General features: G+C 44.8%; 1 protein-coding gene across 2 annotated transcripts in view; it reads left to right on the top strand.

Moving 5' to 3' along the window:
• The first annotated feature begins 1978 nt into the window (after positions 1–1978).
• Positions 1979–6574, top strand: part of brd3 (bromodomain containing 3) — a 40644-nt gene continuing 36048 nt past the window's right edge. For both annotated transcript variants that reach the window (XM_033049243.1, XM_033049242.1), the window contains exon 1: positions 1979–2086. The gene's annotated coding sequence lies outside the window, so the exon portion shown is untranslated. The remainder of the gene's footprint in view (positions 2087–6574) is intronic.

Below are 6574 nucleotides of genomic sequence, written 5' to 3'. Positions count from 1 at the left end.
GTGTTAACACTATTCCTCCCACAGTCAAGGCAGACGTGTGCATGGACGTTTCTACGGCATGAGATCACAGAGCTTTGAAGTCTTCACGTAGTCACTCACGTGACTCCGAAGTAAAATAGTAAGATTAAACGAGAACTTACCAGTTTGAAGTTTGATCTGTATTTTATGAGGAGTTACGATGAGGGATTACGTGCCCTCCGCTCCCACCCAGGTCATATATACTTAACTGGTACCTCTTCTCTAATCTTACTATGTTTAGTCATTACAGTTATCTGTGATCTCACACCGCTGCTTTGAAGAATGACACGCATGCGTGCTGAGCGGGTTCTTCACGTAATCCCTCATCGTAACTCCTCATAAAACACAGATCAAACTTCAAACTGGTAAGTTCTCGTTTAATCTTACTATTAAACACTCTTGATATGGGATGTGAATTATTGATACAGCCTCTCAAAATAAACTTCCGAACAACTAGTAATGATAAAACTCTTGCTCATTCTTGGTTGTTTCACAAGTTTGTAATGTTCAAGTTTCCAAATCATCAGAACAATTTAACCCCAAATTCAGTTTAAGTTTAACCTCCAGTTTAAATTCCATTTGGAATATTTTGGAGGACCAAGAAACCAAGAACCAAGTTTAGTTTATTATTGTCACATGTACCGAGGTACAATGAAAACCTTGTTTGCATGCTATCCAATCAGAGAGTATACATAAATATAAACAATGAACAGATTTGTTCTGACAGTTATGGTAATAAATGCATTTTTTGGAGAATTATAAAATAAAATTGGAAAGAATATTAAAAATGTGGATCTTAATACCTAGTGCATGTTGGTGCAGTGGTGTCTCGGCATTCCTAGACTCCTATTTTCTACTCAAAATCTACAAGCGAAAAATAAATTATATAGCTCCTTTGACATAAAGTGCTGCTAGGCTTATGGAACTAAGAACAAAGCAATAATGACAACATAATCTGGATTTAGTGATGGGGAATAAATGTTGATTAATACACCAGGGAGTAGTTTCCAGATCTACTTCTAATCACAGTGGGGTCTTTTCCATCGTTTAAAGGGACACCTGCGTCCAGCTTTGAAGGGTCTCGACCCAAAACGTTACCCATTCCTTCTCTCCAGAGATGCTGCCTGTCTCGCTGAGTTACTCCAGCATTTTGTGTCTATCTCCAGCTTTGAACATCGCACTCAAATAACTCCATTTCCAATAGTATAGCGGTACAAAGATTATAGGTTAAAGTCTATTTTGGGGTGGAGGGGGCTCAAATTTACAACCGGCTCGATCAGGCTGAAGGCTTGCACAATTAAATCATTTTGGGGGAGTGTTATTGGTTCCATATGTCTGGAAATGCTAATACAGCAAGAGTTCCACCTGAAAGAACAAGTTAACAAGAACGAAAGGAAGCAGTAATTAAATGTAACTTGAAAACAATGTTTCAAAGCACAAGAGGCAGGCGATCGGCCTCTCCGTGCTGCAAGCCAGTAGCTTCTTTTGCCTTTGCCCGATGTAAGGGAGAGGTGGAAAAGCGCCATTATGTAATGGAGCCGCGACTTGGCGCCTAGAAGCAGCTCACTGACAGTGCAGCTCACTCTCCCGCCCACAGAGGCGAACAACTCCCCTCTGCTCTAGGATCTTTGCCTCTGCCGAGGTGACACAGAAGGGAGGGAGGGAGGGGGGGTCTCCAAAAAATCCCCAGCCAGAGTCCTCCACTCCGGGATCATTAAAAAACAAACTAACCCAACTGGGATCAATTTTCTTGCCGCTACTTAGTTTAGCTTTAAAAAAAAATACACACCTCAAACAGCGGGGAGAGTACGCCTGTATGTGGGGAGGGAGGAGGAGGGGGTTGCCTGTTGCATGCTGGGAGTTGTAGTCCTCGCACGCTGAACCCCAGGCGCTTCCGGACGGGCGGGCGCCAGCGAGTGGGACTACAACTCCCGTCGGCGCCCGCGCGCCCGGCGCAGGCGCAGTGTCTCGGCGGGCTCCTGTCTGTGGCCGCGGAGGATGCACGGAGATTAGACGCGGGCGAAGCAAGCGGCCGCTGCCTACGGCGCTGCGGAGCCGCGGGGGCCAGGTACACACTCTCCCATTTCTCTTGTGTCCGTCGGGATGAGGCCGCCCAAGCCTGGGGGGGGGTGGGAATGGGAATGGGAGAGGGAGGGAGAGGTGTGTGGAGTTGGAGCACAAGGAATAGCTGGGGCCAAGTCCCGGTCGATACATTGTATCCAAGGGGCCGCCGTGTAACAAAGCGATTGCTACATTGTTTCGGCTCCACTCAGATCGCCAGTAACAGGGCGAATGTATCAATCTCCGCCCCGTTACAGTGTCTCCGGCTCCCGTGTATCGAGCTCGGTCAACCCTCCCGAGCGGTAGCCAGTCTCAGCGACTAACCCGCGGGAGGTGGCCGTCCAGCCCGCCATCTTTTGTGGCCGCTCGGGAAAAGTGGGGAGGGAGGGAGGGGGGAGAGAGAGAGGGAGAGAGAGAGTTGGTGGTGGCGGTGTTGGGAAGAAGGGAACAGGACACAGACGCAACTCGCGTCCCGTCCTCGCTGCCGGGGAGGGAGGGAGGGAGGGAGGGAGCGGGTTCCCATACCGCCGCCTGCTTCCTGGAGAATTGTAATCCGACTGGCCGTGGCGAGCGGGAAGTGGGTGGTCGTGCGATACATAAATGAATGATGGATACGGCTTGTTTGTCTCCGGGATTGGTTGCAAACAAACACACCTCGGTGTTTTGGGAGGAGCAGAGACGGCTCACGGCGAGCCCCCAGTATTAAAAAAAACAGCGTGAAACAAGTATTTCCCTTGTTCCGATTGTTGTGGTCCAAGACCGACCGGATTGGTGAATAAGGCTAACGGAAGTTCCAGCGATTTTAAATGTTAGTAGCCTTTTAAAGAACAACATACCAGTGATCAATCCCTTTCCGTTTGTTGGGGGCGGGGCACCTGCTCGCTTACGAAATAGTCCAAAGATAGACACTAAAAGCTGGAGTAACTCAGCGAGACAGACAGCATCTCTGGAGAAATAGTCCAAAAGTGTGAATCGTGAACCCCATCGGAGTCTTTAGTCTTGGTCCGGATCAATACCAATAGCAAAGTGAATTGAAGCAGGAACTTCTCATTGCCACGCTAAAAGCGAGGATTCTAAAACTCATCTGGGCAGATACAGACTGGTTTCAATCTGCAACTGTGTACAGCATCCCCCTTCCCATCAGAACTGCCCCCTCCATCGACTGTTTTAAGTCTAGACTAAAAACTTATCTGTACTCCCAAGCCTTTCCTGACGTCCTCTGAGCGAGGGCTATATGTATATATGTATGTAGTTTGTTTGTTTATACTATTCTTATAACACATGTAAAGCACTTTGGTCAACGAGAGTTGTTTTAAATGTGCTATATAAATAAATGGGACTTGGCTTGACTCTTATTAGTAAATATATCATTCTGTATCATTTATTTAAAACAAGCTATGTTTAATTGATTAATCTGGGCACAATTCCACGATGTTTATCTAAAAAGTTCAAGAAACTAGCTTAATTTTTTTATAACGTAGACAGATTGTAAGAACAGGTCCTTCCAATCACTCTACAGTTTGTATGTATCTTTCTTGTCAAAGTAGTAAAGCAGCACATATTTATTTCAAGCCTTTTTAGAGTTGGATGGTTGCTTGAGCAGATTCATGTTAATTTTGCAACTATTTGTTTGTGTGATCATTGAATACAAGTAGAGATTGCAGTCCCTGTGGAGAGGGTGGTTCCTGGTTTCCAATAGTTTATCGATAACAACACCTTTAATTCACATCGGATGCAGTCCTGATGCTATGTCTAATCGGGAAAACTCAATATACAAACAAACTGTTGTCAACTCCAGCAGGAGATGCAAACTATATTCATTATTTCAGATTCTGTTTTATGCCTCACTAGCCCAGTCCTAAAAAGGGATTCACAAAACAGTACAGCACAGTAGAGGCCCTTAGGCCCACAATGTCTGGGCCAAACATAATGGCAAGATAAACTCTCAACCTGCGTTTGATCCATATCCCTCCATTCCCTGCATATCCATGTGGCCATCCAAAAGCCTTTAAATATCACTATCCTATTTTCCTCCACAACCATCCCTGACAGAACATTCCAGGCACCCACCACTCCACAATAAAAAACTTTTGCCGTGCGCATCTCCTTTAAACGTCGCCCCTTTTATTGCTTGAGAACTGGATAAAGCCATTAATCCTTTGATACGGGTATCAGGTTATTATGGGGGGGAAGGCAGGAGAATGGGGTTAGGAGGGAGATAGATCAGCCATGATTGAATGGCGGCGTAGACTTGATGGGCCAAATGGCCTAATTCTACTCCTATCACTTATGACCTTATGATCCTGTTCTCCCAGTTAACCTTGGTTCACCTGTCGCACAATCTATGCTCCTCCTCCCCCGATCATTTTCATTGATATCCAAAAAAAGTCCATTCAGCTCAATGTTGATATATTCAACAATTTATTTTGGAAAGGAGATGAAAAATGTTGCACTTTTCCACTCTTATCTGTGGGGGGAAATGCCCCCTGATACTGGCTCAAAATAGCACGCTATAATCATAAATAGGAGATATTAGAAAAACTCTGAGGCAGGCAGCATCTGCGGCAGGAGAAACAGAAATAATATTTCAGGTTAAAGACCCTCTTCAGCAGCGAGTTGTAATTATAAGATTGTGTGTCCACCAGATAGTTTCTCCCTCCATCAACAGCACTTTTAAAAATAAAGTTGTGTTGTTTTGTAAACATTTTTTTGAAACACTGTTTTAAGTCAAAAAAGCTTGAGCAGTATATTTTAACTACCTACATCTAATCATTTAGTTAATGAGCAGAAGATGTGTTGTTCGGTTCTGCTTTATGGAGCAAAGCAGAACAGGGAGCTGTGGGACTTGTCTTGCATCCCAAGAGTACGTTGCTGACACCTTGCTTACTGACTTAGTTTGAAGGTTTGCAATGAATAAATCAGAACTGTGATGTGTTCATGTGAAATCGTGAGTTTTAAAAGCTATTGTTTGGGGATCACATTCTAAGATTCCGAGTTCAATGGAACTCAGATAATTCGGCATCGTTAGCCTGGAATGTGAGCCGGGGGTCTAGAGTTGCCAGCAAGGTGTGTGACCAAACCCAGAGGCCGGAAGGTGGGTCGTGTGTTGGACCCAGGTATACAAGGGGGTCAAGAAATGTGGATACCCTTATGGGTATCAGGCTTCTATATATTTATTGTGTCCTTTAATCTCACCAGGTTTGCAAAAACAATTATTATATCATTGTGTGGGAAGGAATTGCAGATGTTGGTTTAAACTGAAGATAGACACAAAAATAGACAATAGGCAATATGTGCAGGAGTAGGCCATTCGGCCCTTCGAGCCATCACCGCCATTCAATGTGATCATGGCTGATCATCCCCATTCCTGCCTTCTCCCCATATCCCCAGACTCCGCTATTTTTAAGTGCCCTATCTAGCTCTCTCTTGAAAGCATCCAGAGAACCTGCCTCCACCGCCCTCTGAGGCAGAGAATTTCACAGATTCACCACTCTCTGTGAGAAAAAGTGTTTCCTTGTCTCCGTTCTAAATGGCAAAAGCTGGAGTAACTCAGCGGGACAGGCAGCATCTCTGGAGAAAAGGAATGGTTGACGTTTCGGGTTGAGATCATATCATTGTGTAACATGTAAGAGAAGAGAAATCAAGCTCTGTTTTGGGTGTTAGAAACTAAAAGCTGGAGTAACTCAGCGGGTCAGACAGCTTCTCTGGAGGGGATCAATGTGAGAAGATGTTGTGGAACTCGTCGGAGAGAGGAGAACTTCTTCAAAGTTGGCATACCTTGAGGAGATTTAGCAGTGGAGCAGACAGAATGTGTCGTAAGAAACTGCAGATGCAGGTTTAAACCGAGATGCTGTCTGACCCACCGTGTCACTCCAGCTTTTTGTGTCTGTTTTATTGTTAATAGGAATAATGTTCACCTGCCTGGAACATCTGCCAGTCTGGCATTAGCAGTCCCAAGGGTGCTGAATTATCAGCGTTTCACTGTATTTGATTTGAGGTTTGGTTGGGATTTTTTGATGTTTTTTTGATAAGATATCAGAGAGGAATTTGGTTTGTCTGATGTTTTGTGGTTTTCTTGAGTGTGTGTGTGTGTGTCGTTTGCAGAGTCATGGGTAGCTTTATTGGGGTTTGCATTAGTTTGGAGTTTGGTAATGAACAGGTTGCATCGTTTTTGGGTATTTGATTCTGGGTGGTATTGTGGCCAACATGGAGCTTCAAATAATTGTAATTTATTTAGTGGGGTATTGGATGGATGGTGCTGCATTTGTGCTGTATTTGCTGGCTGGGTTGTGGTTGTTTCTCAGGTGTTTGGTTTGTGGATATTTGATTTATCGGGGTATTTCTGGGGTATTTGCATTGTAGCAGGGGATTGAGGGTTATTTGACGTGTGGATAGTTCTGACACTGCTTTTAGAGTCATGGAGTGATACAGCGTGGAAAACTTGCCCAACTTGCTCTCACGGCCAACATGTCCCACCTACACTAGTCCCACCTGC

The sequence above is a fragment of the Amblyraja radiata genome, chromosome 32 (assembly GCF_010909765.2).
Source record: "Amblyraja radiata isolate CabotCenter1 chromosome 32, sAmbRad1.1.pri, whole genome shotgun sequence".
NCBI lineage: Eukaryota > Metazoa > Chordata > Chondrichthyes > Rajiformes > Rajidae > Amblyraja > Amblyraja radiata.
This window is presented reverse-complemented; position numbering and strand designations above follow the sequence as displayed.